Source organism: Oryctolagus cuniculus, chromosome 4 (assembly GCF_051225735.1).
Source record: "Oryctolagus cuniculus isolate XC-2025 breed Fujian yellow rabbit chromosome 4, ASM5122573v1, whole genome shotgun sequence".
Classification (NCBI taxonomy): Eukaryota; Metazoa; Chordata; class Mammalia; order Lagomorpha; family Leporidae; genus Oryctolagus; species Oryctolagus cuniculus.
Genome location: NC_142870.1, coordinates 125,784,064 through 125,807,046, shown reverse-complemented (window position 1 = coordinate 125,807,046; position 22,983 = coordinate 125,784,064). Strand labels below are relative to the sequence as shown.

At 38.8% G+C, this 22,983-nt stretch overlaps 2 long non-coding RNA genes across 3 annotated transcripts in view; both read right to left on the bottom strand.

Moving 5' to 3' along the window:
* Positions 1-14,779, bottom strand: part of LOC149127105 (uncharacterized) — a 64,980-nt gene extending 50,201 nt beyond the window's left edge. Inside the window, exon 1 of the long non-coding RNA XR_016233243.1 lies at positions 14,545-14,779. This is a non-coding gene — a long non-coding RNA (uncharacterized LOC149127105). The remainder of the gene's footprint in view (positions 1-14,544) is intronic.
* A 4,088-nt stretch (positions 14,780-18,867) lies between these two features.
* Positions 18,868-22,557, bottom strand: LOC103350426 (sarcoplasmic/endoplasmic reticulum calcium ATPase regulator DWORF). Of its 2 annotated transcripts, none has more exons than XR_007908766.3 (3): positions 22,494-22,557; positions 19,503-19,601; positions 18,868-19,411 (listed from the first exon to the last, which is right to left on the bottom strand). It is a non-coding gene; the product is annotated as a sarcoplasmic/endoplasmic reticulum calcium ATPase regulator DWORF (long non-coding RNA). The 2 variants fall into 2 exon arrangements; XR_016233242.1 differs by having other exon boundaries at positions 19,503-19,598.
* Positions 22,558-22,983: the final 426 nt, after the last annotated feature.

Below are 22,983 nucleotides of genomic sequence, written 5' to 3'. Positions count from 1 at the left end.
AACAAGATGGAGGAATTTGGAAAACATCATGCTGAGTGAATTAAGCCAGTCCCAAAGAGACAAATATCATATGTTCTCCCTGATCGGGGACAACTAACTGAGCACCAAAGGGGAAACATGTTGAAGTGAAATGGACACTATAAGAAACAGTGACTTGATCAGCTCTTGTCCTGACAGTTGATGTACAATGTAATACTTTATCCATTATAGTATTTTTTTGTTCTAGTACCATTGGTTGAACTCTGTAATTAACACACAATTATTCTTAGGTGTTTAAATTTTAACTGAAAAGTGATCCCTGTTAGGAATTTGGAAAACATTATGCTGAGTGAAATAAGCCAATCCCAAGGGGACAAATACCACTTGTTCTCCCTGATAGGTGACAACTAACTGAGCACCAAAAAGGAAACCGGTTAAAGTGAAATGAACACTAGGAGAAACGGTGACTTGATCAGTCCTCACCCTGACTGTTGATGAGCACGTTACAGAATAGAAACACCAGAAATCCATCCAAACATCTACAGACAACTCATATTTGATCAAGGATCCAAAACCAATCCCTGGAGTAAGGACAGTCTATTCAATAAATGGTGCTGGGAAAATTGGATTTCCACATGCAGAATCATGAAGCAAGACCCCTACCTTTCACTGAAAGAGCTGACACCTATCTAGTGAGAAGTTGCAAAAGGGAAATGTTCTCACTTAGCAGGAACAAAGAACCATAGCTTCCCATGTCTATGACCTGGGAAGGTGTGTGCAGTCACCCAAGTCCTTACTAATATGTCAGAAAATTATCCTAAAGAAATATTTTCAAGCTGTTGATTGATTCACTGTTGTAAAATCACTTGTGCTGGTTTAAACCAGCACTTTCTCTTCAATATCACTGACTCACTTACTTGCATCAGAGGACTCTGAGAATCCAGATATGTTGTCTTAGTGGAAATGGAATCCAAATAGTTCTCAGCATTTTTGGCATCCTGATAGCTAAGCCTGCTTACGTAAAATTGAGGATCTTCCTGGGAGAATTCATCTTTGCCAAAGACGCAGTCAGGCATGATGATGAACTTGACACAGTGATTCTGATTTCAGTGTGCAAGTGCCACTAGGTTCTCTCTGGCCCCTCAATGAATGTAGGTCCAGCTCCTAGGGAGAGGATGGGCTAAGAACAAGAATTGAAAGAACTACTTGGCAAGTTCTGGGGTACATTGTGACCCAGGCAATGCTGCTTTATAATTCCACAAAGAGTGCCTTGACCTCATACCACCATACAAGTCCAAAGAGGACTGCAATAGGAGAGATGAGGACAGAGAGAGCACCATCCACAGAGTGCCTGGGAGAAGGAAGCTACTGGGCCCTCTAGAAGGGTGATGGTGACAGAGATGCAGATATATACAAGCCCACAAGGGCCACCGTAGTACAAAAGACCCCTCCAAAAGTCATGCTGAAATTTAACTGCCACTATATGAATACTCGGAGGTGGGACTTTCAAGAGGTGAGTAGCTCATGATGCTTCATTCTTTGAACAGATTAATGCCACTGTTGTGGTAAATTAGTTATCACAGGAGTAGGTTTTTTATAGCACAGAAGTGGGTTAGTTATAAAACCAAACTCTCTCACAGCTCTCTCTCTCTCTCTCTCTCTCCCCCTCCCTCTCCCTGTCTGTCATGCTGTTATGCCACGTGTTGACCTCCACTGAATTATGAAGAAAGAAGGCTCTCAGTAGAAACAACCATTTGATCTTGACTTTCCAACCTCCAGAACCATAAGTCAAGTAAACCTCTGTTGTTTATCATTTACCTCGTGGCATTCTGAGGTATCAGCAAAAAAACTAAGCAAAGACCCTCCTGGGTTCTTCTTCAAGAGGAGCAGTAGGAGCCAACAAACTTCAAGTTACCATTAAGATGATCCCATTAGGCTATACCTTATAGGGTCCTGGGACCAGTCAAGAAGTGCTGATGACATATAACAAGACAGTAGAAAGAGAAGCTGGAGAGAATAGTACATCAAAAACCCAGAGCAGAAAGCAAAAAGGGAAATAAAATTGAATGAAACTCGCCATACACTTGAAGAGGCTATTGTACTCTGCCTCCAGCAGAATCTATCCAGTCTGTTGCCATCATTATTGTCAATAGGATCAAAAGCAATTTGTGTCTTTAACGAAGTAAATGTGGAATATGCCCAATAGCTATAACATACTGATAAAATTACTATGTGTATTAGACTAAGGAATTGCGTTTTGTAAGTCAAGATGCATCCTATGATGAAGACAAGTCACATGATAGAAATGGAGGGAAATGCATAAGGTGCGGGAGTGGGGACATTGTGCACATTGGTATGCAAACCGCTGAAAAGCCTATTTCCACTTCTGGACCAATTTCCCAAAGCAGGCAACCTGTAACAACTGAAATGGTTTCTCCATGACCCTGTTTCATCAGCGTCAGCATTCCAATCAATATCCTATTTCTTCTAATATTCATAGGCTTGTGTTCCAAAAAATAACTTTGTCAGACACATATCTATGTGGTTTGGCCTGCTGTCCAGCCCAAGAAAATTACTGAAAATGGACTTTAAATATAGGATAATGACCAAAACCCTAAACCTCGAAATAGTCCTGCCCCTCCAAGAAAATCACAGGTTTGTGCCCATTTATGATTTGTTCAGATAATTTAAAAGAAATCGCATACCTAGTTCACTTTCAGCAAACCGAGAATCACTTTCAAAAAAAATGAAATAAAAATAATATGTCTCTTCCTCTCACTCTCTGGGAAATCACCAACTCAAAATATTGTTCTTCTGCTTTTTGTGTTCTTTTCTTTTCTCTGAAGGAATCTTAGGCCAATGTATATTTATGTTATAAGCAGAACTCTGGCTTGTACAAAATAGAAAAATAAAAGAGAGGCCAGGAATGTTGGAGAAGCTGCAATAAGCAAAAATAAGGGTCTTGAATACATAAAAATAGAAACTACTTTCCTTGCAAAATAACAGAAATTAGGATTTACTTTATTACAAGACCAATGATAGATGCTGCTTCTGTTTGTGCACCAGGACCTCTTCTCTAGGGTCCTGTGCTCCAGGAAGTTTTCTGAGCTCTACCAGGCAGGGTCACTCATGAGACAGTTCAAAGCACATTGGAATTTATCTCTTTCCTCAGACACAGAGAGGAATCAAAGGTTTTAATGGGTTTTCTATGTTATGTCCTAATACAGGGTATAGAGAAAGTAAACTTTCTCAGCTCTAATATCCAGTACATCTATTTAGAGGTGTAGGAAGGAAGCATAGAATAAGGGTGTTTTGCCCTGGTGAGGCTGAACATATATTTAAAAATTGTGATAAACTTGTTATTATTATCTTCTCAAATAATCATATCACCACTTTTTTTCTTTAAGTTCTGTTTATTTGAAAGGCAGAGACATAGGGAGAGAGAGAGACAGATATCTTCTATCTGCTGATTCTCTCCCGAAATAACTCCAACAGCTAAGGCTGGACCAGGATAAAGAGCTTGGCCCTCCATCCTGGTCTCCCACGTGGGTGGCAGGAACCCAAATACTTCGGCCATCTTCAGCTGCATTCCAAGACACATTATCAGAAACCTGGATAAGCAACATAGCAGCAGGTATTCCAAGCAGCACACTCATAAGGAATGCTGGCATCACAAGTGGTGGCCTAACCCACTGTGCCACAACATCAGCCCCTCTATCTTCACTTCAGAAACTTAAAAATGTACAAAAGACTATGCCTTGTGAGATACATATTACATAATCCCCTATCTGAACCTATTGTTTGCCAACCACTAATGACTTTTTGAGAAATTCAATCCAGTCTGTTTTCCCTAAGGACATCCTTTAAGTTTAAAGTGCAAACACTGGGGCCAGCACTGTGGCTTAGTGGGCAAAGCCTCTGCCTGCAGTGCCAGCATCCCATATGGTACTTGTTCATGTTCCGGCTGCTCCTTTTCTGATCCAGCTCTCTGCTATGGCCTGGGAAAGCAGTAGAAGATGGCTCAAGTGCTTGAGCCCCTGCACCTGCGTGGGAGACCTGGAAGAAGCTCCTGGCTCTGGCTTCAGGTCAGCTCAGCTCTGGCCATGGTGACCTTTTGGTGAATGACCCAGCTGATGCAATACCTTTCCCTCTGTCTCTCCTCTCTCTGTAATTCTACCTCTCTGATAAATAAATCTTTAAAAAATAATAAAATGGGAACATTAACATTGTATATTTATAATATTATAAGGAGAAAATGAGTTAATCATGTATTTGACATATTTTTGCAGAATATAAAAAGTCTGTGGAGAAATTGAAATAAAAGATAAGCATATTTAGGTGCAAAAGATAGAAATATATGCATAATTTTTACAATATACATTTTAATGAACATTTTGAAGACTATTCATATTTATTAGTTAGTTGTCTATTTTGAACTATGTAAGGCAGGAAAGAGAAACAGATTCACCAATACAGAGCTTACATTTAATTTGAAAATATGACATATGTGTGAAAATATTCATGACAAAATATCACCTATCACTATTGTATTTCAGGTTATTATAAAAATTCTTTGAATTTCTATCTTTAAAGATATTTTAAATATAAAGATAAATACAAAGATAAATAATAAATAAAGATATAAATAAATATAAAGGTTTTTTTTCTTTTCTTTTCTTTTCTTTTTTTTTTTTTTTTTTTTGACAGGCAGAGTGGACAGTGAGAGAGAGAGACAGAGAAAAAGGTCTTCCTTCCGTTGGTTCACCCCCCAAATGGCTGCTATGGCCAGCGCGCTTTGCTGATCCAAAGCCAGGAGCCAGGTGCTTCTCCTGGTCTCCCATGTGGGTGCAGGGCCCAAGGACTTGGGCCATCCTCCACTGCCTTCCCGGGCCACAGCAGAGAGCTGGAGTGAAAGAGGAGCAGCCGGGACTAGAACCTGCCACCCATATGGGATGCTGGCACCGCAGGCGGAGGATTAACCAAGTGAGCCACGGCATCGGGTCCCCTAGTGGCATCCTAATCACTGTATCAAATGCCCATTCCTATATAGTATAATATTACACAACATAATAAGGTGCTAAATCTTTCTTGCAGCAATAAACAGAAAAATGGTTGGGACTTATCATTATAAGCTATCATGGCTCAGTGTATCAGGGAGTAATACCTACATACTTACTTTATAAATGTGTTTTCTAAATGTGTATGATAACAAATATAATTCAAGAATTGATATTTTTCAATAAACCCTCCTCAGGGCTATTGAAATGAAATTTGTAGAGGAGTAGCTTAAGACTCCTCATTTTAAGAATTTATTTGTTTGTTTAAAGTCAGAGTTACACAGAGAGAGGAAGAGACAGAGAGAGAGTGAGAAAGATAGAGATAGAGAGATATCTTCCATCTGATTTTTCACTCCCCAAATGGCTACAACAGCTGGGGCTGGGCCAGGCCAAGGCCAGGAGTCAGGAGCTTTCTGTAGGTCTCCCACATGGGTGCAGGGGTCCAAGCACCTAGACCATCTTCTGCTGTTTTTCCAGTCACATTAGCAGGGAGCTACATCAGAAGTAGAATAGCTCAGACGCAAACCAGCACCCATATGGGATGCTGACATCTGAGACACAAGCAGCGACTTAACCTCGTTAATCCTCATTTTAATGGTTCAGTTGATTTAGATCAGGCAAATTTAGAAAACACTGAGCTCTTCACAACAATCTCATGAAAATATGATTATGCCTGCTTTGTAACTGAAAAAGCAAAGGTTAGAGGTATTAATTATCTACTCCAAGGACCCCTGAATTAGGATAAAACATTCTGACATTTAAACTTCTGTTCTTTTCATTGTACTAAGATATCTTGTTCTCTAAGCAAATGATTGGGTTGGGTGTGGAATTAAAATAATTATTTTAGGGGGGCGGAGCCAAGATGGCGGAATAGTGAGGGCGCGCACCGATAGTCCGGGAAAATTTAGTTTAATAAAAGGGGAGTTACGGTAGCCGCAGAAAATAGAACCAAACAAAAATTGCAGGGGAAACCCTTCTGAATGGAGCAGGCGTGAATCGGAGGACCTACTGGGAGAACAAGGTCGACCACCGCGCGGAAGCCAAGTCGCGGGACCCAGCCGCAGAAGCCCCAGGGTCTGCGTGACAGTGCTCCAAGGAGAGTGCACGCCACACAGAAAACAGCGGGGAGACTTGAGACGCTCAGGGCTCCGAGTCCACACATCGGCGCTGGAAGGGGAGGTGAGCTCAATAACCCGAGACATTGGTGGGGAAACGGGGGTCAGAATCTAGAGGGGGGCCGGAAAGTGCAGCAAACTCACTACCGGAAAGAAGGAAAAAAAAAAGCTTCGGGTTTCTCTTCCCCCTAACCTTGCAAAGGTTACAAGGCTGCAAGACTTGAAGAATTCCCAAGAGACAAAGAGCAGGCCTCCTCTTTGGATTTACATATCAGTGGGGGAGAGTTAAGGAACTGAGTCACTACAATTCAGTAGCCTAGGCAACCCAGTGGGAGTCCAGAGGAGCCAAAGACTGGAAGCTAAATACCATCAATTCTGCACAGCCCTGCCCTGCAGTGTTACTTACCCCCTGAATAAATAAAATAAATAAATAAATAAAAAGAGAGAGATTTACCACGCATAACCTGAGGGTGTCACCTTTGCACACCCTTAACCAGGAAGAACCAGGCAGAGCTCTCAGGCCGCACCCCTCTCAAGCCTCCAAGGCTCCTCCAACAGCAGGCAGTCCACTTAACAAGGACACAGTATAAAAAAAAAAAAAAAAAAGAAAAAAAAAAAGCGCACAGTGACACAAGAAGAATTAACTATGCCGAGTAACAAACACAGAAATAGAGGGAGCAAGATCAACGATGACACCATGATGCCTCCAAATAAGCAAAACACCCCAAGCCAAGAGTATGAAGATGATGAGATAGAAGAAATGCAAGATACGGATTTCAAAAAATTTATGATAAGAACATTTAGAAGTTTTCAAAAGCAAATCCTTGAACTACAGAAATCCTTAATGGACAAGATTGAAAATCTTTCTCGTGAAAATGAAATTTTAAGGAAGAGTCAAAATGAAACTCAGAAACTAGTAGAACAGGAAAGTGTAATAGTCAAGAGAAATCAAAATGAAATGAAGAGCTCAATAGATCAAATGACAAACACATTAGAAAGCCTTAAAAACAGAATGGGTGAAGCAGAAGAGAGAATATCGGACTTAGAAGATAGAGCACAGGAAAACATACAGTCAAACCAAAGAAAAGAAGAGGAAATTAGAAACCTGAAAAATATTGTTGGGAATCTACAGGATACTATTAAAAAAACCAACATTCGAGTTCTAGGAGTTCCTGAAGGCATGGAGAGAGAGAAAGGATTGGAAGGCCTTTTTAGTGAGATACTAGCAGAGAACTTTCCAGGTTTGGAGAAGGACAGAGATATCCTAGTACAGGAAGCTCATAGAACCCCCAATAAACATGACCAAAAGAGATCCTCACCACGACACGTGGTAATTAAACTTACCACAGTGAAACATAAAGAAAAGATCCTAAAATGTGCAAGAGAGAAACGTCAGATTACTCTCAGAGGATCTCCAATCAGACTCACAGCTGACTTCTCATCAGAAACCCTACAAGCTAGGAGGGAATGGCGAGACATAGCACAGGTGCTAAGAGAGAAAAATTGCCAGCCCAGAATATTATATCCTGCCAAGCTCTCATTTGTGAATGAAGGTGAAATAAAGACCTTTCATAGCAAACAGAAATTGAAAGACTTTGTGGCCACTCGTCCGGCCCTGCAAAAGATACTTAAAGATGTGCTACACTCAGAAACACAGAAACACGGCCATCAATATGAAAGAAGGGAAAGGAAGAACACCTACCAGTAAAAGAGCATGGGAAGCTCAAAGCATATACTAGAAAATATTTCCGGGAAAATGGCAGGGCAAAGTCACTACGTATCAATTGTCACATTGAACATTAATGGTCTGAATTCTTCAGTTAAAAGACACCGTTTAGCTGACTGGCTCACAGAACACAACCCAACTATTTGTTGCCTACAAGAAACACATCTCTCTAACAAAGAGGCATGCAGACTGAAAGTGAAAGGTTGGAAAAAGATATTCCATGCCAACAGAAACCAAAAAAAAGCAGGTGTAGCCATATTAATATCAGACAAAATAAACTTTAATACAAAAACTGTTAAGAGAGACAAAGAGGGACACTATATAATGATTAAGGGTTCAATTCAACAGGAAGATGTAACTATTATAAATGTATATGCACCTAATTACAGGGCACCGGTCTATTTAAAAGATATGTTAAGGGACTTAAAGGGAGATTTAGATTCCAATACAATAGTACTGGGGGACTTCAATACTCCACTCTCAGAAATAGACAGATCATCTGGACAGAAGATCAACAAGGAAACAGCAGATTTAATTGACACTATTGCCCAATGGATCTAACAGATATCTACAGAACTTTCAACCCTACATCTACAGACTTCACATTCTTCTCAGCAGCGCATGGAACCTTCTCTAGGATTGATCACATACTAGGCCATAAAGCAAGTCTCAGCAAATTTAAAAGAATTAGAATCATACCATGCAGCTTCTCAGACCACAGCGGGATGAAGCTGGAAATTAGCAACTCAGGAAACCCCAGAAAGTATGCAAACACATGGAGACTGAACAACATGCTCCTGAATGAACACTGGGTCATTCAAGAAATCAAAAGAGAAATCAAAAACTTTCTGGAAGTAAATGAAGACAACAACACAACATATCAAAACTTATGGGATACAGCAAAAGCAGTATTGAGAGGCAAATTTATAGCAATAGATGCCTATACCAAGAAATTGGAAAGGTACCAAATAAATGAGCTTTCAGCGCACCTCAAGGACCTAGAAAAACTGCAGCAAACCAAACCCAAATCTAGTAGGAGAAGAGAAATAATTAAAACCAGAGAAGAAATTAACAGGATTGAATCCAAAAAAACATTACAAAAAATCAGCCAAGCAAGAAGCTGGTTTTTTGAAAAAATAAACAAAATTGACACCCCATTGGCCCAACTAACTAAAAAAAGAAGAGAAAAGACCCAAATCAATAAAATCAGAGATGAAAAAGGAAACGTAACAACAGACACCACAGAAATAAAAAGAATCATCAGAAATTACTACAAGGACCTGTATGCCAGCAAACAGGAAAACCTATCAGAAATGGATAGATTCCTGGACACATGCAATCTACCAAAATTGAACCATGAAGACATCGAAAATCTAAATAGACCCATAACTGAAACAGAAATTGAAACAGTAATAAAGGCCCTCCCAACAAAGAAAAGCCCAGGACCAGATGGATTCACTGCTGAATTCTACCAGACATTTAAAGAAGAACTAATCCCATTTCTTCTCAAACTATTCAGAACAATCGAAGAAGAGGGAATCCTCCCAAATTCTTTCTATGAAGCCAGCATCACCTTAATCCCTAAGCCAGAGAAAGATGCAGCACTGAAAGAAAATTACAGACCAATATCCCTGATGAACATAGATGCAAAAATCCTCAATAAAATTCTGGCCAATAGAATACAACAACACATCAGGAAAATCATCCACCCAGACCAAGTGGGATTCATCCCTGGTATGCAGGGATGGTTCAACATTCGCAAATCAATCAATGTGATTCACCACATTAACAGACTGCAGAAGAAAAACCATATGATTATCTCAATTGATGCAGAGAAAGCATTTGATAAAATACAACACCCTTTCATGATGAAAACTCTAAGCAAATTGGGTATAGAAGGAACATTCCTCAATATAATCAAAGCAATTTATAAAAAACCCACAGCCAGCATCCTATTGAATGGGGAAAAGTTGGAAGCATTTCCACTGAAATCTGGCACCAGGAAGGGATGCCCACTCTCACCACTGCTATTTAACATAGTTCTGGAAGTTTTAGCCAGAGCCATCAGACAAGAAAAAGAAATCAAAGGAATACAAATCAAGAAGGAAGAAGTCAAACTATCCCTCTTTGCAGACGATATGATTCTGTACTTAGAGGATCCAAAGAACTCTACTAAGAGACTATTGGAACTCATAGAGGAGTTTGGCAAAGTGGCAGGATATAAAATCAATGCACAAAAATCAACAGCCTTTGTATACACAAGTAATGCCATGACTGAGAAAGAACTGCTAAGATCAATCCCATTCACAATAGCTACAAAAACAATCAAATACCTTGGAATAAACTTAACCAAGGACGTTAAAGATCTCTACGATGAAAATTACAAAACCTTAAAGAAAGAAATAGAAGAGGATACCAAAAAATGGAAAAATCTTCCATGCTCATGGATTGGAAGAATCAACATCATCAAAATGTCCATTCTCCCAAAAGCAATTTATAGATTCAATGCAATCCCAATCAAGATACCAAAGACATTCTTCGCAGATCTAGAAAAAATGATGCTGAAATTCATATGGAGGCACAAGAGACCTCGAATAGCTAAAGCAATCTTGTACAACAAAAACAAAGCCGGAGGCATCACAATACCAGATTTCAGGACATACTACAGGGCAGTTGTAATCAAAACAGCATGGTACTGGTACAGAAACAGATGGATAGACCAATGGAACAGAATTGAAACACCAGAAATCAACCCAAACATCTACAGCCAACTTATATTTGATCAAGGATCTAAAACTAATTCCTGGAGCAAGGACAGTCTATTCAATAAATGGTGCTGGGAAAACTGGATTTCCACGTGCAGAAGCATGAAGCAAGACCCCTACCTTACACCTTACACAAAAATCCACTCAACGTGGATTAAAGACCTAAATCTACGTCCTGACACCATTAAGTTATTAGAGAACATTGGAGAAACCCTTCAAGATATTGGCACAGGCAAAGAATTTCTGGAAAAGACCCGGGAGGCACAGACAGTCAAAGCCAAAATCAACTATTGGGATTGCATCAAATTGAGAAGTTTCTGTACTGCAAAAGAAACAGTCAGGAGAGTGAAGAGACAACCAACAGAATGGGAAAAAATATTTGCAAACTATGCAACAGATAAAGGGTTAATAACCAGAATCTACAAAGAGATCAAGAAACTCCACAAAAACAAAACCAACAACCCACTTAAGAGATGGGCCAAGGACTTCAATAGACATTTTTCAAAAGAGGAAATCCAAATGGCCAACAGGCACATGAAAAAATGTTCAAGGTCACTAGCAATCAGGGAAATGCAAATCAAAAGCACAATGAGGTTTCACCTCACCCCGGTTAGAATGGCTCACATACAGAAATCTACCAACAACAGATGCTGGCGAGGATGTGGGGAAAAAGGGACACTAACCCACTGTTGGTGGGAATGCAAACTGGTCAAGCCACTATGGAAATCAGTCTGGAGATTCCTCAGAAACCTGAATATAACCCTACCGTTCGACCCAGCCATCCCACTCCTTGGAATTTACCCAAAGGAGTTTAAATTGATAAAGAAAAAAGCGGTCTGCACCCTAATGTTTATTGCAGCACAATTCACAATAGCCAAGACCTGGAACCAACCTAAATGCCCATCAATGGTAGACTGGATAAAGAAATTATGGGATATGTATTCTTTAGAATACTATACCGCAGTAAGAAACAACGAAATCCAGTCATTTGCAACAAAATGGAGGAATCTGGAACACATCATGCTGAGTGAAGTAAGCCAGTCCCAAAGGGACAAATACCATATGTTCTCCCTGATCGGTGACAACTGACTGAACACCAAAAAGGAAACCTCCTGAAGTGAAATGGACACTATGAGAAATGGTGACTTGATCAGCATAGCCCTGACTGCTAATGGACAACTTAATACATTATCCCTCACAGTATTTTTTTTTTGTCTGTTCTACTTAATATGACTGGTTTAATTCTGTAATTATCACACAGTTATTCTTAAGTGTTGAAAATTAACTGAAATGTGATCCCTGTTAAACATAAGAGTGGGAATAAGAGAGGGAAGAGATGTATAATTTGGGGCATGCTCGGGCTGACTTGCCCCAATTGGTAGAGTTGGAAACATACCAGGGGATTCCAATTCAATCCCATCAAGGTGGCATGTGCAAATGCCATCTCACTACTCCAAGTGATCAATTTCAGTTCACAATTGATCATAATGAAAGGACTAAGAGTCAAAGGGAGCACATAAACAAGTCTAGTATCTGCTAACACCAACCGATAGAATAAATAAAGGGGAGAGTGATCCAACATGGGAAGTGAGATACTCAGCAGACTCATAGAATGGCGGATGTCCTAAATAGCACTCTGGCCTCAGAATCAGCCCTAAAGGCACTCGGATCTGGCTGAAAAGCCCATGAGAGTATTTCAGGCATGGAAAGCCAAGACACTCTGGCAAAAAGATCTCTGTGAGTGAGATCCCAGTGGAAAGAACAGGTCTTCAAAGAGGGAGGTGCCTTTCTCTGAAGGGAGGAGAGAACCTCCACTTTGACTATGACCGTGTCTAAACAAGATAAGAGTCGGAGAACTCAAGGGGCTTCCATAGCCTTGGAAACTCATAACTGGTGCATAGGGAGATTACTGATGCCATAAACAGGAGTGTCAATTGGTAAAGTCAACAACAGGAGTCACTGTGTACTTACTCCTCATGTAGGATCTCTGTCCTTAACGTGCTGTACACTGAGGCTTAATGCTATAATGAGTACTCAAACAGTATATTTCACTTTGTGTTTCTATGGGGGTGCAAACGACTGAAATCTTTACTTAATGTACACTAAACTGATCTTCTGTAAAAAAAAAAAAAAAAAAAAAAAAAAAAAAAAAAAAGAAAGAAATTATCTATTCCCAACTTGACTCTCACTGGGATTAAACATGACAATAGGTCTGATCTGATTTCATCATCATTTAAAAAAAAATCATCTATTATTTTTCACTTTATGTTTCTGTGTGGGAGCAAACTGTTGAAATACTTACTTAAGGTATACTAAGCTGATCTGTATATTAAGATAATCGAAAATGAATCTTGATGTGAATGGAAGGGGAGAGGGAGTGGGAAAGGGGAGGGTTGTGGGTGGGAGGGACGGTATGGGGGGGGAAGCCATTGTAACACATGAGTCGTACTTTGGAAATTTATATTCATTAAATAAAAGATAAAAAAAAATAAAATAAAATAAAATAAAATAATTATTTTAGAAACATTCGTTTCTATCACTGCTTAAAAATTATTTACAATCTGTCTTAAAGTTCTAGGGAAAAGAATATTGAGCGCTTGAAATAAGAAAATTTCTGTGAGAGGTAAAAGGTAAAGACTTATGGAAAAGCCAAAGCTTTTGTGTGCCACAGGAGAGCAGAGTGCGTGTTTGAACAAAAAATGAGATACCCTGTAGCTTCAAAGAACTAAAGAGAAGAGGCAGTGCATGTGAAGAAAAATAGCCCAGACGAAAGGGAAGTCATTCTAACCAACATAAGGACACAGGTTGCCACAGTCTTTTGTTTTCCATCCCTGCCTGTGTAACAAACAAAATACCAGGACCCTGAGGTTTAAGAAAGCTGAATGATGTCAGTGGAAAGAAGTAATAGAAACACTCAGTTGCCATTACAGAAAATGGTGTGGAGGCACCTTGAAAACTTAACAATAGAACTACCAGATGATCCAACAATGCTGCTTCTAGACAGAGACCCAGATGGAAACCACTGTGTCAAAGGGGTGTCAGCCCTCCCATGCTCCTTTCTGTATTACTCACAATAACCAAGACATAGAATCAACCTAAGTGTCCACCAATGGATTAATGGATAAAGAAAATATGATATACACACAAATACACACACACATACAGGAAGAGTATTCAGCCCTATGAAGAAATTCTGTCACTTGCAACAACATAGATGAACCTGGAGGACATTATGCTAAGTGATACCAACCAGGCACAGGAAACAACACTCAATCATCTCACTCATACTTGGAATCTAAAAAAGTCGAGTTCACAGAAGTAAAGAGTAGAACAGTAGTCGCCAAGGCTGGTGGAAGTGAAGAGTTAAAGAGATGTTGGTCAAAGGATTGAACATTTCAGTTAGGAGAAATGACTTCAGGAGCTCTGTCGTACAACATGGTAGTTATAGTTGATAACAATGTATTATATACTTGAAATTGAGATTAATTTTTATTCACTTTTGCCACAAAAAATCAGTATGCAACGTAATGGATATAATAATCAGTTTGGTTTAGTAATTTCACAGCTATACATGCATCAAAACTCCATGTTGTACACTATAATTTTTTAAAAAGGAAATAAGAACAAAGCTGAAAGATCATGTCCTTAACTCCAAGTGAAACGACTTTCAAGTTGTGGAGATTCCTAAAGGCTTCACAATGTGAGAAACACCTTGACTTCAGGTGGATCTTGGATGATCCATAGATACCATATCTTATGGACAATGTTGTGTGAAAAAATGGATTTTGAGAGCATTTATAGCTTTCATGGACTTCTCATTAAATTCTATAGCACAAAAATGCTCAAGTGAATGAGATATCTTTTTCACTAACATAAGCATCAAACAAGCCAACAGGACTTACGCAAGTAGCATGCTGGTCAATATTGAGGAAGTGGCTCTCCAGTGGGAACAAGCCCTAATACATAGTATTTGTGAATCACTCTGGTGTACATACTCCACCATGGCCAAGTTTAATGAGACACCAAACTCAGCAAATTCCTGGAAATGTACCAATCACCTTTCCCAAACCTATAAAGGTCGACAGCCACAGACTTCCGATTTAAGGCCAGTTAGTTCTTCTCCAGGTCTAGAGAAAACTGAAATTAAGCCCAATTATAAGTGAGAACAATTGAGTCTAATTTTGCACACATTTTTCTTTGAAATTTTGTAAGTGTTGCTTTAAATATCTTAAGATTCTTTTGAAATGTTTAACCAAGTTAATCAATGAATAAAGAAAAAGCTTCCTCTAGTTTTCTGACAGCAGATTAATTTCTGTAGAAAAAAAATAATTGAATAGAAGATTTTGCAATAGTTAGGAGGAAGATTCATCTTAGTGCATTGATTATCAAACTAGGGACCTGAGGCCGGCAGCAGCAGCAATGCCAGAAAACGTAGTAGAAAGGTAGAAATGAAATTCTCAGACACCTACAGCAGAACTCCTGAACCAGGAACTCTGAGAGTGCATGTTTTATTAATTCCTCCATGGAAGGCTAATGTTCACTGAAATGTGAGAACCACTTCTCTAAGGCAATGGTTCTTAAATTTCAGTGTGCCTAAGAATCTTTAGAGAAATGCACTGAAATGTAGACTCCTGGCCCCCTTACACATCCATCAAAACTAGAGATGGAGTTTTGGAAGAGCACCAGGTTTTACCTTGTGTTGATTCATTCTTTTTGTTTTATGTTTATTTATTTGTAAGGGAGAAAGAGAAAGACAGAACCCTAATCTGCTGGTTCACTTCCCTAAATGCCTGCAGTGGCTAGGGCTTAGTTAGACTGAAGCCAAGAGCCAAGAACTGAAAAAAGCCCTTCAATGTGGGTGACAAGGATCCAACTATTTGACCCAGCATGAACTGCTTCCCAGGGTGCATGTTAGTAGGAAACTGGAATCAGAGGTGGAGCTGGGACTGGGACTAAGCCAATGTGGTATGGGAAGAAGTCTTATCTGCTAAGCCAAATGCTTGCACCTGTTTCATTCTATTTTTATTTATTTGTACTAATTGTAGTTGACAATATGGAGTCATTGAAAAGAAAACAAACTTTTTATAAAAATGTTTAAATATGCACAAAAGTAGAGCAAAGCATATAAAAATTTCCAAGAAATTATCACTCAACCTAAACAAATTTCAATATTTTATACCTGTCTTATTTCATACACCTCATTTTATATTTTAGTTTTTTTCTATGAAAATATTTTAAGAAAATTCCTATCATCTTACCAGCACAAAGGTACTTCAAAAAATTCATGGAAAATGGAATTTAAAAACATATTTATTTTGGCACAAAATGATTTTGAAATACATGCACAGTTTGTTATAACACACATTTTCCATCAACTTTTTGAAGGCTTCCCATTATATGTCTTTTCTTTCCCATTACCAATTGTCATTATTACAGTGAACAAAATGAGAAACAGTACTTAATATATTTATCGCAGAAATACAGAAGTGTGACTTTTGTAACTGGTCTGAACACTGGGTTCGTTTGCTATCCCTTTAAGTCTCTGTTGCTCTGCAGTAGTTGCTTCTTCCCCACTCTACCAGTTATTTGCTGGAGAAACAAGGTCATGTGTCCTTTATAATTTTCCACACCCTGGACTTGGCTGAATGTACACTCATGATTTGTGTTTAAAGTAGCTCAGTACATTGATCCAGAAACTCATTGTGCTTCAAATTCGCATGTTTTGGCAAGATACTTCAAAGGTGGCACAGTGTACTTTCCATTCTGCCCTACCAACAGGTACATAATGTCTGGCTGTAACAGTCGAAGAACTCTTAAATCGATCAGTGAGGGGTAGGTGTTGCCCATCTGATGCACAAAAGTGAAAATTATATTGCAGTTTTCCTGCTCTGCAACAGGACAGAGATCCTTTCCTCCACTGAGCGGACACTGGCATGTGGAGACCACAGTGAGGATGTGAGGACGCTCACCGTCACTAAACCTTTTCAATGGGCAGAACTAGGATAGACATCTCTCAGAAGGAAAATAAATAATTAGTTCATGCTGATATCTGCTATTAAAATTAAGATTACCAGATATTTACTTGACCTTTACACTGATGACATGAATGTCAAACCAACAATAAACATACTGAATATGGTTAAGATTTCTATCCCAAAGCTGGTGTTGTGGCACAGTGGGTTAAGTCCCTGTTTGCAATGCCAGCATCCCATATTGGCATCCATTCTAGTCCCAGCTGTTCCACTTCCAATCCAGTTCCCTGCCAATAAGCCTGGGATAGCCACAGAAAATGGCTCAAGTACTTGGGCCCCCTACTACCCATGTGGGAGACCTGGATGTAGTTCCAGGTTCCTGGCTTCAGCCTGGTCCAGCCTCAGCTGTTGCGGCAACTTGGGGAGTGAACCAGCAGATAGAAGATCTCTCGCTCACTTTCTGTGTCTCTCTCTGCCTTTCATATAAATAAATAAAATCTTTTTTTTTTTTTAAATGTCTATCCTATAGAGGGAATATATGGTCAAAATATTGTGTTTTGAGGCCAGCGCTGTTGTGCAGTGGGTTAACGCCCTGGCCTGAAGAGCCGGCATCCCATATGGGCGCCAGTTCGAGTCCCGGTTGCTTCACTTCCAATCCAACTCTCTGCTATGGCCTGGGGAAGCAGTAGAAGATGGCCCAAGTCCTTGGGCTCCTGCACCTGTGTGGGAGACCTGGAAGAAGCTCCTGGCTCCTGGCTTCAGACCGGCGCAGCTCCAGCCGTTGTGGCCATCTGGGGAGTGAACCATCGGATGGAAGACCTCTCTCTCTCTCTCTCCCTCTCCTCTCTCTGTGTAACTCTGACTTTCAAATAAATAAATACTTCTTAAAAAAAATATTGTGTTTTAAAGTCACTTGAAAGATTTCTTATCTCTGTGGACCTTTGCAGCAATATGATGTAGTGTTAGATTTTCTCCAGATTTTTTTAAATTTAGGGTTATCACTTTTTAAAATTTATAAAGTATTTATGATTTTCAAAATTAAAGCTGTAAGGGCTGATACTGTGGCATGGTAGGTTAAGCCTCTGCCTGTGGCACTGGCATCCCATCTGAGCACCCATTAGATTCCCAGCTCCACTTCTGATGCAGCTCTCTACTAATGCACCTGGGAAAGCAACAGAAGATGGTCCAAGTCCTGGGGCCTCTGCACCCACGTGGGACAACTGAATGAAGTGCCTGGCGCCTGGCTTTTGATCAGCTCAGCTTCAACTATTGCAGCCATTTGGGGAATGAACCAGTGGATGAAAGATCTCTCTTTCTCTGTCTCTCCCTCTCTCTGTCTGTAACTCTGCCTTTCAAATAAATAATTGTTTCTCAGCCTTTTGACTAAGATCAAGTATAGTATCAAATAAATAAATAAATCTCTAAAATAATGAAAACTTTAATACAACGAAGATTGTAAGATATTTAGCATCCATTTATGTCTCTTCAGTTTCAGTAATTTAATATTAGAAATATGCATATATATTAGGTCATCCCCTTCTTTTTAAAAATATTTATTTTTATTTATTTGAAAGACAGAGTTACAGAGAGAGGTAGAGACAGAGAGAGAGGTCTTCCATCTGCTGGTTCACTCCCCAGATGGCTGCAATGGGAGAAGCTGCACCAATCCAAAGCCAGGAGCCAGGAGCCAGGAGCTTCCTCCAGGTCTCCCATGTGGATGCAGTTGCCCAATGACTTGGGCCATCGTCTACTGCTATCTAGGCCATAGCAGAGAGCTGGATTGGAAGAAGAGAAGCCAGAACTAGAGACAGCGCCCTTATGGGATGTCAGTGCCTCAGGCTAGGGCTTCAACCTGCTGCGCCACAGTGCTGGCCCAAGCCCCTTCTTTTCTTACCATAAAAGTAGTATATATTGTTCTGTATTGGCCTTTTCATCTAACATTTTGTCCTGAGGATTATAACATATAAGTGTGTACCAACTCTCTTCCTTCCTCTTTATAGCTGCATAAGCACAGCTTTACAGAATATTTAATCAGTACCCTAGGAAGACTTCTTTGTAGATTTTTGTTGTAACAAATTTTACCACAATGATCAGTCTTGTGTATGAGCCATTTTGTATTTTTGGCCAGTATTTCTGTGGGAATTGCCATATTCTTAGAAGACAGATAATGGAATCAATACTTATATATATATATATATACATATATATATATATATAATTTTGGTAGACACCAACATTAAAAAACAAGTACCATTTTGAATTCCCAAAGACAGTGTATAGAAGTTTATTTCCCCACAGCCTTAACAATACATATGTTATCAAACATCTTTATTTCTTCCCATTTCATAAGTGAACAATGTTTTCTCCATGTAGTTCTAGTCACATTTCTGTTGTTAAGCATAAGAGTTTAATAGCCAAAGTTACATTTACTTTTTGTTCTCTGTAAATTGCTTGTAGCAGCCTCTTTTTTTTTTAATTTTTCTTTGGGGAAGGATGTTAAAAATTCTAATGTAATTAGATTTATCAAAATTTTCTGGTTTTGCTTATGCATTTTATACACAGTTGAAACACTTTTCCTACACTCAGATAATAAAGAAATTCACTCACTTTTTCTTACACTTGTTTCTTACTGTTCTTTTTTGTACCCAGAATTTTAAACAAGTTACTGAAGAAATTCGCAATCCAAGCTTGTAAGTTAATGTCAAACACTGTTGTTATTTAACATCAGACATATTTAACAGTCATGTTCGCATTTTTCTTAATTCTTCTAAATGATGTCAATCTGCTGTCTTCGTGCCTAAGTGACAAAATTTTCCATTAGTAGGAGAGAAAATATTATTTATGGAGTCATTTATTCTGTAAACATATTCAATTATTAAAATCCTTACCAATCTAAGAGAAGACAACATAAACCATTACGATGCAGCCCACAATCCAGCCAATCAGGAGAAGAATAGGCACCAAAAGGCGTGATAACGTAGCCTCTGCTTAAAAGTAAAGCGAGAAAACAGATTAGGTCACATTCTAAGTAAATCTTCTGAATCTGGAGAATAAGAGGCAGTGGGTACTTAGCGCAGAGGCTAAGACTCTGCTTGGGATGCACACACCCCATATCACAGAGGCTGGTTGCTAGTCCTGGCTCTGCTTCCAATTCCAGTTCATGCACCCAGAGAGCAGCAGATAATGACTCAAGTATTTGGGTCCCTGCCATCCACAGACGAGACCCACACTGAATTCTAGGTTTCTGGCTTCAGCCTTGTCCAGCCCTGTCCATAGTGGGCATTTGGGAAGTGAATTAGGAGATGGAAGATCTTTCTCTGCCTGTCTCACTCTGCCTACCTTTCAAATAAAACTGAAAATAAATAATAACTTTTTTAAAAAAACACACATTTAACATTTCTTTAAGAAAAGATACAATAAGAGGAATGTTGGTAATATCATAAATATACTCTACATCGTATCCATAATATAATTATGTTTGGTTTTTACAAAGGTTACTTATAGCTAGGTGTAACACCTGAGTATTTGGAATAAGGACCTGGGTTTAAATCAAAGGTTTTACTTTTACAATTATGTGACCTTGGACAACTCTGAGCCTGAACTTCATCATTTATAAAATATGTATAATGAGACCTGTGGCATCTAGTTCCTGGAGTTTCTTCAGGGTTAAATGATACAGCATGGATGAAGAGTTTTCTGAGTTCTAATTCCTGTATAAGTGTAGGCTGTACAGAACACAACTGCATATTTGTGCAATGATACATAGACACACTGTGTATATAAAAACAATCCAATATTCCTCAGGTAACTCCAACTAACCTAAATAATCAAAAGTGAGGGAAAGGTGTTGAGAATTGTTCTTGGCCTTAGGAACTAACTCTAAACTTAAATATCACAGGAGAATGAATACATTATATCTTATATAATCATTCTCTACTAGAGAGAAGAGATTCTATTTTTTAACTTGTTTAACATAACAACCAGCGCTAAACCTAAACCTGTGGTTAGTAGTGATCCAGCTCACAAACACACACACACACACACACACACACACAAAGTTTTTATACATGATGCCTCCTGTGTCTCCTATTTGTACTCTTATTGGTAAAATCCAATTTATAAAAGTATCTTTTCAAAGTAGTCACTGTATTGCAATCTATTTTCTCAAGAACACACACACATATCTATCTCCACATGCATCACATGAACAGAGTCAGAAACATAACAGCAATGCATCCTATAGAACATATTCTAAGTTGAAAAGCACAATGAGGTCTTATGCCTTCAGCTAACAAAGAGAAGTCATATTCTTAGCAATTGCACTCCTATTATAGTCTCCATCACTTTAAAATGTGAAGACTTTTTAAAGCTATTGAAATAAAATCATCAAGAGAGTAGACACTTCTAAAATTAGAAGGCACTCATAAAAGCAAACTTTCTTAAGTTGAAATGAATTTTAATACTTTCAAACTGTTTTTCCAAAAATGTTAGAGTCTCTATTAACTGATAAATACAAAAAGCTTTCCTTGTTTCTCCTTCTCACTGTGACCTTGAACAAGGTGTTAACCATTAAGTGAAAAAACCCTCCTGTTTATTTGCCACGTGATATTGTTCTAAGGACAAAACACGCACTATGAAATACCCTTTACTCTCATTTGGACAAAAACCTTTTTGTGAATTAAGGTATCATTATAGAAGAAGTATCTAGCAGTGTTTTTTAACTGCTCACATATATGACTCAGTATTTTTCCCAATTTTAAAGAACATAAAAATCAATAGTGATACTTTAAATAAGCATTTAATTAGTATTTTATACCTGCATGTTTTATAAAATATAACTCAAGAATGTTTTAACAAATTTACATATCACAAAAGCCCTAAAAGTAAATATTCCTTGGAAAACAATACAAATTACTGCATAGTATACCTGCATTAGTGTTCTTTTTACTGTAATATTTCCAGTTTAACCACAATTAGTAGCATTGTTTGGAAATAGTGATCTATAAGAACACAACGTACTTTGCAAATGTCATTTACATTGATAACATAAGTAAGAATTAAACCTCTCTTGAAACATGAAGAGCAATTTCAAAATGTTTTTCTCTTTGTCCAGTTTGGCATACCAAAGCAGTTACATCTGGAAATATGAGGTGCACAGACAGGATACTCTGCAAGAAGAGAGTAGGTTTCAAGACCCAGTGCTACCTATCTCTAGTGACAATGGATTGTGAGCTAAATTGTGCCATGTATGTCTCTCTTCTTACCTACAAACGAGATGGCATAATATACATAGCTTACTACACTATTGAGAGAATTTTAAAAATTTCTGCAGGCATTTAAAAAGTTTCTCAAACTGTATATATTTATCCTATTTTGTCATATTGGAGTCGATTATTTTACATAAATATAAAATATAAAAATGTTTACAAACCAGAAAAAATACACTTAGATGTCGAACATGTTTGAGATGATTGAACCCAATATTCTCATTTTACAGTCAGAAAGCAAGCTAAACAGGACAGAGGGACTTCTCCAAACTCACATGGGGACTCCGCAGATCTGACCCAGAACTCAGCCATGCTTAGTTCTGACCCAGCACACACCAACACCTTAAATCTAGTACAACACTGGCGAATAACCAATTTCTAAGCCACCTTTCAAAATAGGAACAAAAGTAAGCTCTTCTGTTCATTTGGTTCTTTCACAATTTCTGTTAACCTAGGGACGTGATCTATAGACTGCACATCTAATGTGCAGCCACGCTAACATACGTGATTAATAATCCTTGCAGCAGAGATATCACATTCTTCACAGTGACGAGAAACACCAAGAAACACAAATAAACCAACTTCTGAAAGCCTTTTTGCCATAAAGCTTACCTTTTTCAGCCATTATTCCTGCTGTGGAGTGGCTTAGTCAGGCCCCACTCACCTCTTCCTTATTGTTATCCAGTGTCTCTTTGAACTTTAAATAGAGAGATATGTGGAGAGTGTGGCAGCTGCCCCATTCCTGGCTGCCAGTTGTCTGTAGGGTGATGTAAGTCATTGGAAAGCAGAGCTCCCCTGGCTTTTATCCTGTTATTGTGGAGGGAACAAGGGGCTAGGTGGCCTAAACAATTAAGTAGGTGGAGTTAAGCTAATGCAGATACACAGAGTTTTACCCATTGCCCTCAAAGGACAGGAAGAAAATATTTCAAGAGGGATGCGTGTAGAGGAAAAATGACCTTGCAACTAGAAAAACTGTACCAAGGAGAGAGGATGATGCGTTGGAAAGAAAGGACTTTGGAATTGGAGAGACTGGGGTTCAAATTCCAACTCTGCTATTTTTGTAGTGAAGGCCAAGTTGTTGCACCTGGTCATCAGCTTCTTT